This window comes from Mus caroli, unplaced genomic scaffold, assembly GCF_978045245.1.
Source record: "Mus caroli unplaced genomic scaffold, Mus_caroli_1 scaffold_11, whole genome shotgun sequence".
Classification (NCBI taxonomy): domain Eukaryota; kingdom Metazoa; phylum Chordata; class Mammalia; order Rodentia; family Muridae; genus Mus; species Mus caroli.
Genome location: NW_028227266.1, coordinates 113,230,835 through 113,245,382, shown reverse-complemented (window position 1 = coordinate 113,245,382; position 14,548 = coordinate 113,230,835). Strand labels below are relative to the sequence as shown.

Genomic DNA, 14,548 nt, shown 5'->3' with positions numbered 1-14,548 from the left:
AAATCATTAAGTATATGGGGAAACATTTTAAATTAAAAGCAAATAAGGAATTTTGTATTTCAATACATTGAGGTAAAATTTTTTTCAAATAGGTTCTTCTGAAACTATTTTCCTTAGCAATGCTATTATATAAAAATACATATACAAATAAGGATTTATTGTTACAATAGTAATATAGTAATAAGCAAGAAATGCCCAGGTCTGATTATTGATTGGAATAGTGATAATTTGTTAAGTTGGGCTCCTCTGGTTTTGAGAAAACATAAAGCATAAGATAATACACCAAGCTTCTGTGGTTTAACTCCCTTCCAAAGCTCATGTTGAGTCTTAATTGCTAGTTTGATAATATTGAGTTGGAATCTTTAAGAGATTCTTTGGTCGTGGGAGTACCTCCTCCATAGCCAAATCAAGTCTATTAACTGAAGAATGATTTTGTTAGGAAAGGTGTGGTCAGCCCTGTATCTTTCCTCCCCCATCCCTTCCTTTTCTTCCTACCTCATTTCCTGGGTACTTCTCCCATATTTCAGCAAGAAGGCTCTTAACAGATGCAGCCCGTCAATGCTGGTGCTCTTGGATTCCAGCACTCTCAGACTCCCTAAATGATTTCTTCTCTTTTTTTTTTTTTTTTAATAATTTACTGTGTGAGATATTATAGCCTTACAAAGTAGACTGGCACATAGTACACCAATAATCAAAAAAATTTAAAACCTCTGGATTTTTTGAAAGATATAAGCAGATATACAATCACTTCTCTAGAGATAATTCATTCTAGAGCTGTTTTTGGTGATCTGGGGCTAGAGTTCAATGGTGGAGCATGTGCTTAGCAGCCACAGGTCCTGACTACGGATACCGTTAGAAATACCTTTACTGAGATGGATGGTTAATCAGTCATCTGTACACCTCTGTATATTCACTCTGCCCATTCACTTTGTCACTAACTAACAACACTATTATTTAAAGCAAGAAGAAAGAAAATGGGAGGGGAGGGAGGGAAGGAAAAGGGAATAGGACCTCTTAGCTCAACTCTTACAACTCTTAGTATTCTGCTTACTTGCAAGGGACCAATTTGCTGTCTCCTACTTCTAAAAGGGATGTCTGTTTGTACCTAGGGTAGTTTTAAAAATTATATTTAAACTTCTTGGGACTTCCCATGTGGTCCCCATACTTACACAATTCTATTGATACAGACACAAACTACTTTGATGAGAAAGTACTCTAGTTCTTTTAGTACAGGTATTATTGTCTTCTTTTTATTGAGTTTATACTATATTATTACATCATGCTATATTATGTTATACACATTACATAGGAAGTCTTAATCTTGGAGTACTTCCCAGATAATTTTCCTTAGGATATGCCTCTAATAAGTAGGAAAATTCAGAGTTCAAGTCTCAGATTTTTTTCTTTTTTTTTTTTTTTAGAATTAATTTTTTTATTAGGTATTTTCCTCATTTACATTTCCAATGCTACCCAAAAAGTCCCCAATACACTCCCCCCCCGACTCCCCTAACCACCCACTCCCACTTTTTGGCACTGGCGTTCACCTGTACTGGGGCATATAAAGTTTGCAAGTCCAATGGGCCTCTCTTCCAGGGATGGCTGACTAGGCCATCTTTTGATACATATGCAGCTAGAGTCAAGAGCTCTGGGATATTGGTTAGTTCATAATGTTGTTCCACCTATAGGGTTGTAGATCTCTTTAGCTCCTTGGATACTTTCTCTAGCTCCTCCATTTGGGGCCCTGTGATCCATCCAATAGCTGACTGTGAGCATCCACTTCTATGTTTGCTAGGCCCCGGCATTGTCTCACAAGAGACAGCTATATATGGGTCCTTTCAGCAAAATCTTGCTAGTGTATGCAATGGTGTCAGCGTTTGGAAGCTGATTATGGGATGGATCCCTGGATATGGCAGTCTTTAGATGGTCCATCCTTTCGTCACAGCTCCAAACTTTATTTCTGTAACTCCTTCCATGGGTGTTTTGTTCCCAATTCTAAGAAGGGGCACAGTGTCCACACTTTGGTCTTCGTTCTTCTTCAGTTTCATGCGTTTAACAAATTGTATCTTATATCTTGGGTGTACTAAGTTTTTGGGCTACTATCCACTTATCAGTGAGTACATATTGTGTGAGTTTCTTTTGTGATTGTGTTACCTCACTCAGGATGATGCCCTCCAGGTCCATCCATTTACCTAGGAATTTCATAAATTCATTCCTTTTAATAGCTGAGTAGTACTCCATTGTGTAAATGTACCACATTTTCTGTATCCATTCCTCTGTTGAGGGACATCTGGGTTCTTTTCAGCTTCTGGCTATTATAAATAAGGCTGCTATGAACATAGTGGAGCATGTGTCCTTCTTACCGGTTGGCACATCTTCTGGATATATGCCCAAGAGAGGTATTGCTGGATCCTCTGGTAGTATTATGTCCAATTTTCTGAGGAACCGCCAAACTGATTTCCAGAGTGGTTGTACAAGCTTGCAATCCCACCAACAATGAAGGAGTGTTCCTCTTTCTCCACATCCTCACCAGCATCTGCTGTCACCTGAATTTTTGATCTTAGCCATTCTGACTGGTGTGCAGATTCAATGTAATCCCCATCAAAATTCCAACTCAATTCTTCAAGGAATTAGAAAGGGCAATCTGCAAATTCATCTGGAACAACAAAAAACCTAGGATAGCAAAAACTCTTCTCAAGGATAAAAAAACTTCTGGTGGAATCACCATGCCTGAACTAAAGCTGTACTACAGAGCAATTGTGATAAAAACGGCATGGTAGTGGTATAATGACAGACAAGTAGACCAATGGAACAGAATTGAAGATCCTGAGATGAACCCACACACCTATGATCACTTGATCTTTGACAAGGGAGCAAAAACCATCCAGTGGAAAAAAAGACAGCATTTTCAACAAATGGTGCTGGCACAACTGGCGGTTATCATGTAGAAGAATGCTAATTGATCCATTCCTATCTCCTTGTACTAAGGTCAAATCTAAGTGGATTAAGGAACTCCACATAAAACCAGAGACACTGAAACTTATAGAGGAGAAAGTAGGGAAAAGCCTCGAAGATATGGGTACAGGGGAAAAATTCCTGAATAGAACAGCAATGGCTTGTGCTGTAAGATCGAGAATCGATAAATGGGACCTCATAAAGTTGCAAAGCTTCTGCAAGGCAAAAGACACCGTCAATATGACAAAAAGACCACCAACAGATTGGGAAAGGATCTTTAGCTATCCTAAATCCGATAGGGGACTAATATCAATATATATATATATTATATATAATATATATATATATAAAGAACTCAAGAAGGTGGACTCCAGAAAATCAAATAACCCCATTAAAAAATGGGGCTCAGAACTGAACAAAGAATTCTCACCTGAGGAATGCCGAATGGCAGAGAAGCACCTGAAAAAATGTTCAACATCCTTAATCATCAGGGAAATGCAAGTCTCAGATTTCTGTGTCAGTTCCTGAGAGCAATAGCTATGTGTCAGGTACTTTCTGTACAATGGGGCCTATGCTGAGCAGGAAGGATACAGTGTTGTGTATAAAAATATAGCCCCTCACCTCTCTGGAGCTAATGACCAAGAACTCTTCTTTATTCCATAAAAGACATAGAAAAAGTGTTTCATTGAAGAGTATGGAAGTAGGAAAGTCACTTGAATCAAACTAAATCATGGTTTTCAAAGGCTGAGAACCTGAGTTTCATCTTAGATGCATTCTTGGTTTTTGTGATAGGTCTTACCCACACTTGGTCTTGAAATTGTGCTGTGCTCAAGCAATGTTCCTCTAGTTTTTCCCTTTGAGTAGCTGAGACTACAGATACCCAGCTACTAAAATGTATCCCAGTAGCTTTAGGAACTCTCTTTTCCTCTCAAATGCTGACGATAGGGGGAAAAATCATATTAATCTTCTACCAGACATTATGATTTCAACCATACACTTCAAACTGGTAGAGGAGACTGGAGAAAATAATAGTAAATGTAGAAGATTAAGAAAAACAGATGACAGGTTGAAACTAAGAGGACTATATAAGACAAGGAAAGAAAGGAGGAAGGAGGAGAGGGAAGAAAGAGAAGGACTGGAAAAATGAAGAGAGGGATGGAAGGAGTGACATTATCCATCCCATTACAGATAATAATCTCATGTTTTTTCCCTTAGTGCAGCTGAGGTCTATGCTGACTAATTCCTAACTCAAGTGCACCACACAAGTTTTGGAGTCTAAATGTACTTACATTTGCTAAGTGGGAGTTAGGCAGCATTAGTATTAGTGTTAGTATTAATGTTAGCATTTATTAGTAATAACAATAGTATTAAAGTTGTACTGAGTGCTCATTTGTAGGAATTGCTCTGGATCCTTTGTGTGTGAGTAACATATGTGATCCTTGTGCCAACCCTAGTAGATAGGCTTCAGTATGGCCTATTTTTACCGAGGAGGAAACAAAGTATAGAGAAGTTACCAAAGTTGTTTCATTCACAGGGATGAAAGCACTGAACCCTGAAATGAAGCCAGCACTGTTTTAATTGGAGTTAGTGCTCTTCATATCTGTGCTGTGCTCCTGTACCACATCTGGCTCTGAAATTCTCATAGTGTTTCCTTGCATGGTTCCAGTGTAATGCAACCATAGGTTTTATGTTTTTTAATTTTTTTTATCAGTTTGGTAGTTTCCCTTTTAGAAAAGGAAAAAGTAAAAAATGTAAAATATCCATTTCCCCTTCCTACTGGACCCCCTGACCATTGACATAGACATGGGGCTGTATGTTTTCTACAAAATGAGCCATTCCAACTAAACTAAATCATCAGAGCAGATTTGCCAGTGGCACTGTATAAAAAGAAAAGGTACCATTTTGCCATGCCTGTGTCTAGGGGCTCACTAGATAGCACTGTTTGCCATTAGCAGAATAAGTGATTTCTTTTAGCTGGAATACAGTATTGAGATTGCTTTAAAATGATCTCAAACACCTCTTGTATTATGTTGACAACATAATCTCCCAGCTGTAACAGGAAAGATCTGAGAACCTGCATAGGAGCTATGTACAAGGTGTGTGTGTGTGTGTGTGTGTGTGTGTGTGTGAGAGAGAGGGGGGGGGGTTTCATACCTCTAGTAATGTAGAGTTTCCCATACACACACACACACACACACACACACACACACACACACACACACACATATATATATATATATTAATATCTCTGTGACTCCCATATAATGAATGCATTTCTAGAGATTCTAAGAGACCATTCCAAACCATTCATTGATTGGAATTTTACGAATTCACACAATACCTTAGTAAGGAGTGAGATTTTTCAGTAACAGATACTCTGTCTTGCACATGCTGTGCTAGACAATGGGAAGGAACATAGTGTAAACCTATAGAGTTTGTGAGGCTCTTTGCTCTAGGCTCATTTGTGGCTGCTGGGCTAGAAGACACTTGCCTTCACTTAAGGTGTACACAGAGCAGCAGAGATTTTTCTGACATGTTTTAGCTAAACCCAAATCAGGCCAAGTTAGAAAGAAGAGTAGTTGAAAAGGAGGACTGACTTAGGGTAAGACAGCACTAAGCAAGCAGACTTCTAACAAAACAGAAATGGAACAGCCAGTGTTCAATAAAGTCGATTGCACCAAATCTTTAAATACTTGTAATTAATGAAAACATAAACAATTTTTAGAACATAAGGAACAAACTAAAAATAATCTGCCACATATAAGAATTCTCAGAGTTCTTATAAGTTAATAAATCCATTGAAAACTGGGCAAAACAGGCAATTCTAAGAATTAGTCTGTAAACATGAAAATATGCTCAACATGAAGAGAAGCTGTACTAGTAACCAAGGGGAAAAGAATTAACACAAAATAACTAGGTGTGTGTATTTAGTGTAATAAAGTGGATAAAGTTAATAGATTACTAGGACCTCATACTAGAGTACTTGGACCAAGGGAATACTGGATTCTCTCAACATGCTTCTGGCAGGTTTATAACTTGGTAGAACCACTATGGAAGGGAAACCTCCAGTAATTTCAAAGTGGATATACACCATGAGCAAGTAACTCTACAAGCAAATATCCACCCTAGAAATCACACCTACATGCAGGAAAAGGTCTGGAAATAACTCAAAGAAATATACGCCAGCTGGAAGAAACCAGCTCTTCAACAACATGTACATACAGCAAAACATTCTAGGAACTATTTTAATTTTTATTTATGGTGCTAGGTGTGGGATTAGAGATCTTGTTCACCCAATACAGGGTCGCCACGATTGATGGACTACCTCAGACCATAAAATATTCTTTACAATGTTATTTTAAGTGTACCGGGTTGACAAAAGCAGTTACAGAATAAATCTATGTACTATTTGGGTGGGGGAGATGAAGGAGTCCTTCCTGTGACCAGAGTTGGCCTTCTACTGATTTACTATGTAGTTGCAGATGACCTTGAAGTTTTGGTCTTCTTATCTTTCTTTCCATAGTTCTAGAATGGGCACTTCCATGTATAGTCAAGATACCAATTTTAAAATATTTCCCAGAAAGACTAACCATGAGGCTAAGGATACAGTACACTGATAAAACATATGCTCAGACCATATTAGGCACTAGATTTGATCCCTAGTGACTTTGGGGGGCGGGGGGAGTCTGGTTAGCTACACATGATAGTGTGCACAAGAAAATGGAAAAAAGTGTGTAAGTAATGAATGTACAAAAGCATACACATAGCTGACTAGTACTATACAATGAAGTACATATGAAAGTATTTAATACCAGCTCTTTCTGTACTAGTTCTCGATTGTCATGAGAAACCCTAGCAAAAGGCAGGCGCTTATCTGCACTGCTGACATTGAAGATATGTTTTTTAAAAATATGGTGCTGTTCTCAAGCCCAGACCTCACAGATAGAATTAAACCTGGAAACACAAATGTTCTCCAACTATAAAAAGAATGGGGGGTGGGGAGTGGCTGGAGAGATGGCTCAGCAGTTTAGAGCACTGACTGCTCTTTCAGAGGTCCTGAGTTCAATTCCCAGCTACCACATGGTTGGTTCAAAGTCATCTGTAATGGGATCTCATAGTCTCTTCAGATGTGTCTGAAGACAGTGACAGTGTACTCACATACATAAAATAAATGTATAAATCTTATTTTAAAAAGCCTTAAAAAAACATTTCTAGTAGAGGCCATTGGAAATGACCAGGGGATTTTTGTTTTAATTTTAACTGAGAGTATCTAAAAATAAGGCATACAAACAGACTGAAGTCTTTGATTGTTACTGTCTTGTTTGTTTTAATTAGTAAGAAAACTCTTCATTCTTATTCTTCAGTAGAATATATATATATATATATATATATATATATATATATATCACACATACCCAGTCTCCATTTATTCTGCCATATCCATTTTCCTGTGTTATTCATTATGAATTCTGCCACAAAACTGGAAACTTGTTTGTAAGCACCTACATCATGGGCAATCTGCTCTTGTGGAAGTTTTTTGAGTAGAACACCCCCAAAGGCAAATATAGTCACAATCCTTCCCCAATTAATGATGCCATCTTCAAACTCTTTTTCCATCACTTGGTTGAATATTATTCTGGCAGTATCTATGGATTCCACGTGAAAGTCATCCAAGTATGACTTCAGATTCTTTTCAACTTCCTTCTGAACGGAGAAAGCAACTCTTTGTAGCACTCTGGATGTTTCGCTTGGAGCCGACTCAGAGGCAGGTACCTGTCGGACATACTGAAGATAGTGCTCAGCCAGGGAGTGGATATCCATGAACTCATACTCAGTCATCTTCCCTGGCAGAGCTGACTGGAGCTGTCCACCTAGAGGCCAAGGAGGCAAAGACTACAAAGATAGGTCTTGTCAGGGGAGGAACCCTAATCATATCTGGAGGCTGCTGGAATTTGTTTGCATCATGCCACAGCGTCCTTCCTTCTCGTCACTTATGTGCGTGGGCTGTCTGTGAAAACCAAAGTTCGGACCCTGAAGGAGGAAAATGTTTCAGAGCAATACACCACTTCCTCTTCCTCTTCCTCTTCTGATTCAGTTTAAAAGTCAAAAATGAGAGGATGTGGAGAAACAAGATCCCTGGAAGTAGCTGGGAACTAGAGGCCCTTCAAAGTCACTCTGGCAGCAGTACACTTGAGAAGTAGATAGACCAGGTTGAGAGGAGAAAAAGTTAGCTCTTTTTCATAAATTTATAATTTCTGATAGAAAACAATCCGGCTTTAAATCCAACTCAGTACATAGTTCATTTTAAGTATTCGTTTATTTTTTTCTTTGTATTTGCCTGAGAGTATGTATATGTATCACGTGCCTGAATACCCACAGAACCTAGGAGAGGGTGTCAGATCCCTTAGAACATGAGTAACAGGCAGCCTGGTGCAGGTGCTGGGACGAAACCTGGGATCCCCTGAAACAGCAGCAAGTGTTCTTAATTCCTGAGTCACTCACCTCTCTAGTCCTTAAAACATTTTTTTATATCACATACATTATCCATTATCTGGGTTAGAAATCAGGAGAGAAATTAGGAGTACTGACATAAGAGTCATAGTGCCTTGTCTCCGTTGTAGACAAATCCTTCTTCCTGGTTATTGTGGCTTTGCTTGAACTTAAAAAAGGAAGCCATCTAGACTGACTGTAGAGGCTTGGGGTGAAACTAAAGGAGATGACCTAAATACTGCTCCTGTTACTGTGTCTGGTGAGATGTAGGTGCTTCATGATGCTCCTCTTCATTCTGTCATGAATGAATGAGGATTTGGATTCTCAGTTACCCCCTGACCCAGTGAGTACAGAACTTCCAGAGTCCACAATTTTTCTTTTTTTTTTTTTTTGGTTTTTGAGACAGGGTTTCTCTGTGTAGCCCTGGCTGTCCTGGAACTCACTTTGTAGACCAGGCTGGCCTCGAACTCAGAAATCCACCTGCCTCTGCCTCCCGAGTGCTGGGACTAAAGGCATGCGCCACCACGACCGGCCAGAGTCCACAATTTGAAGTTAAGAGAAAATATATCATTTTGTTGAGCTTTGATAAGCAACTCTGAGAGCTTAGTGGAGATTGTGAATTCAGTGGTTAAGGAAACACTGAAACTTTGAATTGGATCTCAACTCCCCTGACCTAAGTATGTAGCAGTGAAGGCAGCTGCTGAGTGCATGGAGATGAGGAGCTATGTTTGCCTGAAGACTCAGTGGTGGAGAAATAGAAACAATTCACAACCTTAGAAATATCAACGGTTTCCTCCTTCTGTTTCTCTCCTTCATACATGCAATGACTTCGATTCTTTGCATCAGCATCTTATGAGCAACGGCAAATACAGAAGAGAAATTCATTTACAACTTGTATTTATGAACCATTACTATAAAGTAGAGAAGGGAGGGAGAGAGGCTGCTCAGAGTGCTAGGAAATAGAGACTTGTGGTAGATGTGGAAACACACAACAGTTATTGATTCAAAGCTAGCTGACCTGTCTTAAACCTACCACCAACTGCATTAGAGGCCACAGGCCCCACAGCCTGTTTCCATTCAGTGATAGGAAGGCAAGAATCTGAAGCCACACTCCCATACAAGCCAATATCCTCAGAAGGAAACCGGTTATACAACTTTATGCAACATGTAGATTATATTAACCTGCTTTCTGAGTGCTCTCCAACCCCACTTCCCCCCACTTCTCTTCCTCACAAGGGTCTGTCCTGTGTCCTCTTGCAGCTTGCCAGTTTCTTCTGGCTCCCTCCCTCCTGCCCTCCCCTCCACTCCTCTTCTAATATCTACTTAACCCAGAATTTTCTTTTTGGAGTTTCCATACAGAACAGACAGCTCATGGTTCTAGAGCCACCGCAGTTCTCTAATATTTTACCATGCAAAAGTCCTCTATGACTATTTCTGTTAGCTCACAGATCACAAGGCCAGAACTCCTTTCTGGCCTCTAATGGTATTTGAACATCCTAGGAACCACCACAACGATAGGATGATGGTTTTCTCCATCTCACAGTCCTGTGATGCTCAGAATTACTAACAAAATAATCAAAGGATGTGGCTTAAGAATTTCAACAGTCTTCTGTGGTCGGGGTACCTTTTCCATATCTTCTTCTCACTCCACCTATTGCCTTAAGTCTGGACCCAGGAAAGGCAAATAGCTGGTCTGTTTTGAATAGTTGAAATACACTAAAGTCAAAACTAGGTCCAACTATATTTTGATTTTATATTTCTGAAATATTTGTCCAAAAAGCAGCTACCTCTAAACTAAATATTAAATAAATATCTTGGTCCTACTTAATTTATTTTGGAGAGTTTACAAATAATTATATTTTAAAGATAGATGAAAGAGAAAAAGAAAAATACCATATACATAGTACCATTTAAAAATTATATATCAATAAAGGTCAAAAGATCTGGGGCAGAATAGTATCCAGAGGGCAATGTGGATAAGAAGCAAGAAGCTACCAGAAAGCGTGTCTGAAGACATGGAAAATATCCCCCACTATGACTGCAGGTAGTGGCCATGAATCTTCATTTCTGGATGAGTTGATATGTAGAATTTTGTATAAAATAGAACCTGTATCAATACACTCTGAGCAGGTCCACCATAATATGTGGAAACTGAAAATCATATGTTTATTATATCACTTTATAATTGCACACTAAAGAACAAAGTACCAGAACTATGTTGTATACTAGATAGATAGATAGACCACCAATACCAATACCAACAAAAAAATCTTACAAATTTTTTTCAGTCTAGAAAAAACTATAGTTATTATACCTACTATTCTATAGTCCAAGGATTTGCTGAATGAAATAATTAGAAGAGGTCCCTCTAGAAGGTTCAAATATAGAGATACTTCCTGAAAGACAAACTATGATGGTCCTAGACTGAGGCCATGTAACTGTTCTGAAGCTCTGAGTTGTGTCCATTGTAAATTAAGTGGGGCAGGCTGATTGGAGAGAGAAATGATGGGAGAAGAATTGCCAATGTTTCCATATTTTAAAAGTCCTTTGGCCTAGGGTCTGGGATTTATCATAGCATGCTTGCCTGGGGTAATCTCAGCAGCACAAGTACAGAATGAAAATGACTATGGCCTGTCCAAGCCTTTCTTTGTGGTTATTTTAACCAGAGGTTTCTAGTGAAGAAGCATGACAGCCTAGCCAAGACTGAAGGAGCTGCTTTTGACTGCCATGAGAACAAGAATAATTTGTGTTGTGTGATAATGAATTAATTTTTTTGCTGTCAACGTTCTTATTAGTGTGTAAAGTCTTGTGTATTTTTTTTTAAAGATTTATTTATTTATTATATGTAAGTACACTGTAGCTGTCTTCAGACACTCCAGAAGAGGGCACCGGATCTTGTTACGGATGGTTGTGAGCCACCATGTGGTTGCTGGGATTTGAACTCTGGACCTTCGGAAGAGCAGTCGGGTGCTCTTACCCACTGAGCCATCTCATCAGCCCCATCTTGTGTATTTTCATTGCAGTTGCAAAAGTACTCCTATGTTCAGTTATCTATCCTTATAATAAGCCACCCTCTCAATACTCAAGGTTTAAAATAGTAATTGTGTGTGTGTGTGTCCCTGACATTTGATAGGATTCAATAATGCTAACTGCTGTTTGTTCCTTAATGTCTAGGATTTGACTGAAATGACTCAAACAGTTTGAGCTCTTTTGTAGTCTGAACAAAAAGAAGCAATAGATGTAGAAAACAAGAGAAGAGAAAGAACTCCAGGACTGAAAGAACTCCATCCGGTATGCAGAGTGATGCAAGCTGCAGCACAACATAAGTAACTTTCAAGAGAAACTACTGAGGTCAACTTCTCTTTTCCCCAAAGGACGAGCCTGAAATTTTTCTGGGCTTTCTGTTGCTTCCTCCGAGGTGGCATAGCATTGGGTGTGTGTGTGAGGGGGCTCTAACCCTGATTGGCTCTTTCACTCTCCTGATTTTAGCATAACTGCTTCCCTATTCTGAAGCCCTAGACAATGGAAATTGTCTGTTGAGAAGACTAATCTTTACTTATATAAAATGAGGGCATGACCACTCCAAAATGTAGTTGAGACGTTTTCAACTGTAGATTCAAGGGAAGAGTACAACCAGAGGTATCTGGAGGAGTCCAAAGCAGGAAGAAAAAAGTAATAGACTAAACAGTATCAGTAGACAGAACTGGACCATAGGGGGAGGGGAATCGGAAAAAAAAAAAGAGCAAAGACAAAAGAGGAGCAAGGAAGGGGACCAAGAACCAAGAGAGCAAAAAGAGTGTGTGTGGATGAAATGCCAGGACTACATAGCAGTGAGAAGCTGGGGAGAGAGAAGCCCATGAGCAGGAGAACTTTAGGGTAAGGGGTGGAAAGTTTAGGGTAATGGGCTGAGAATCATGGGGTGAGTCATGAACTCTGTAACAAATACTTGCAATGCTGAGAGAGGCTGGAGGCCAGAATGGTCTTTGGTATGCTAATGGATATCCATTTGTCTTCAGTTTCTTTTGGATCTGACATATTAACATAGATGGAGCACAAAAGAGTGAAAGGAATAAACAATAAGGGCATCTATGTGTCCTCTGTGACCTCTTTCAGTCTTGTGGGGTCAGGCCTTCATGGTCAGAAAAAATCCACTGGAGACAAACCAATGCTCCCTGTATCCTGTTTGTTTGTTTGTTTGTTTGTTTGTTTTCTTTTAGCTTAAAAACAAACAAAATGTAGAGTCTCACTGTGATAAGGTTCCTAGTAGGAGCTACATTTCTCATGAAGGAGACTAAGCTCCAAGTTATCCTATGACCCAAATAGAAGCAGTTCCCCTAATTCCCTTCCTATATTCAGGATAAGGCTCCAGAGGATTCCAGAGAGACCCAACTAGCTGTGAACTCAGTGGATGGATGGATGGATGGATGGATGGATGAATAGATGGATGGATGGATGGGTGGATAGATGGATGGATGGATGGATGGATGGATGGATGGATGAATAGATGGATGGATGGATGGATGGATGGATAGATGGATGGATGGATGAATGGATGGAAGGATGGATAGATGGATGGATGGATAGATGGATGGATGGATGGATGGATGGATAGATGGATAGATGGATGGATGGATGGATGGATGGATGGATGAATAGATGTCCAACAAAGCAGAGAAGTGCCAAGTAACCTGATTAGTGGGTAGTCTAAGGATAGAGAGGCACTAGGAGACTAAAGGAGAAAGGATGGGGGAAGTGAACCAAGGAATATTAAGCCAGGGGAGAGATTATCATTAAGGATAGTCTATTAATGCTAGTGTCAGGACTCATTCAGGAAGAAGTTAAAAATCAGCAGGTGATCTTCCTGAGATGGGTCCACCTTGGATTATAATTCAGGATAGAGTTTCTCTGGTAGGCAAAGCCCAGGAGAAATCCATTTTAGGAAAGATTCTTGCTATTGATATGGTTTCCTGTTATTATTAAATGTATATAACAATCACTAGGTATTATCCCACCCTTTTGAGCAGATCTCCGCAGAAAAACAAAAATGTACTGTCTTATAGTGATGCTATATAGACATATAGATGATTTCATAATCCTTAGTGATGATCTTATAAGAATTCCTAAAATTATATTAGTAATTGTTAAGCTCTTTTATAGTGGGACTACTATTAGGTTCTCTCTGATAATCAAACTGCACTGAGAACTCTGCCAGTCTTTAGTGTCACTAATTGCTTCTGAGATAGCAAGCAGGCATCTACTACTCAGAGCATGTTCCAAAAGGTTGTAAAACCATTAACCAGAAGTCATAAAAAGTGAACCTAATGATTTACTATAGATGCTAGGGCAGAAGATAAAGTATTGACTGACTTTATCTATACAAAAATTAATAACACCTTGGTCACAAAAGTTGCGGTTTTGAGTTCTCCATGAACCTGCAAAGCTGGTGACAAGTGATGTATGATGTAGCCAGATAATATTTCCTAATGGATATGCATGTAAACATTCTGTGTTGTGAACTTCCTGCCCAATTTATGATTTGAATTTATGTGTAAAATTGTTATGAAACTTTTATCTTGTGATCATGTATTCTGAAAGATGTATAAGTGCTGAGGACAAAGAGAGGGGAGCATTCTCTTTATCCCCCCTTTCTTAGCATTCTCCTTGTCCCACTTTTCTTAGCATTATTCTTATCCCTTTTTCTTAGCTCTCCTTATCCTGTTTATTCTTAGATTCCCTTATCCCCTTTTCCTTAAAGATTCCTATTCCCGTTTTCTTAGAGATCTTTCATAGGAAACTAGTTAGAATTCAGAAATAAAAGCTAAAACCACTTTTCCAAAGACCCTTTATCTTCCTGAGACTTCAACTAGCAGACTGGAAGTTAGAGCTGAGCAGTTCCTACAGAGATAGAACAAAGGCGACTTGACTTAATCCCCTGCCTTTAGGCTAAAGGTGTTAATCGCCTAAACCTGCAGCTTTTAACCCTCAGAAAGAGCAAGAAAGTGTTTAGGACCTTTTAGAAGCTATCAAGAGCATTTAGTTAGAGAGCTAGACTGTCTGGAGACCATCAGTGTTTAAAGCCACACCTGAGTCCAACTCTGTGTCTCAT

The 14,548-nt window shown here is 39.2% G+C and overlaps 1 pseudogene; it reads right to left on the bottom strand.

The window, feature by feature from the left end:
• Window positions 1-7,405: 7,405 nt before the first annotated feature.
• Window positions 7,406-7,791, bottom strand: LOC147002163 (bcl-2-related protein A1 pseudogene; annotated as a pseudogene).
• Between the last annotated feature and the right edge of the window lie 6,757 nt (window positions 7,792-14,548).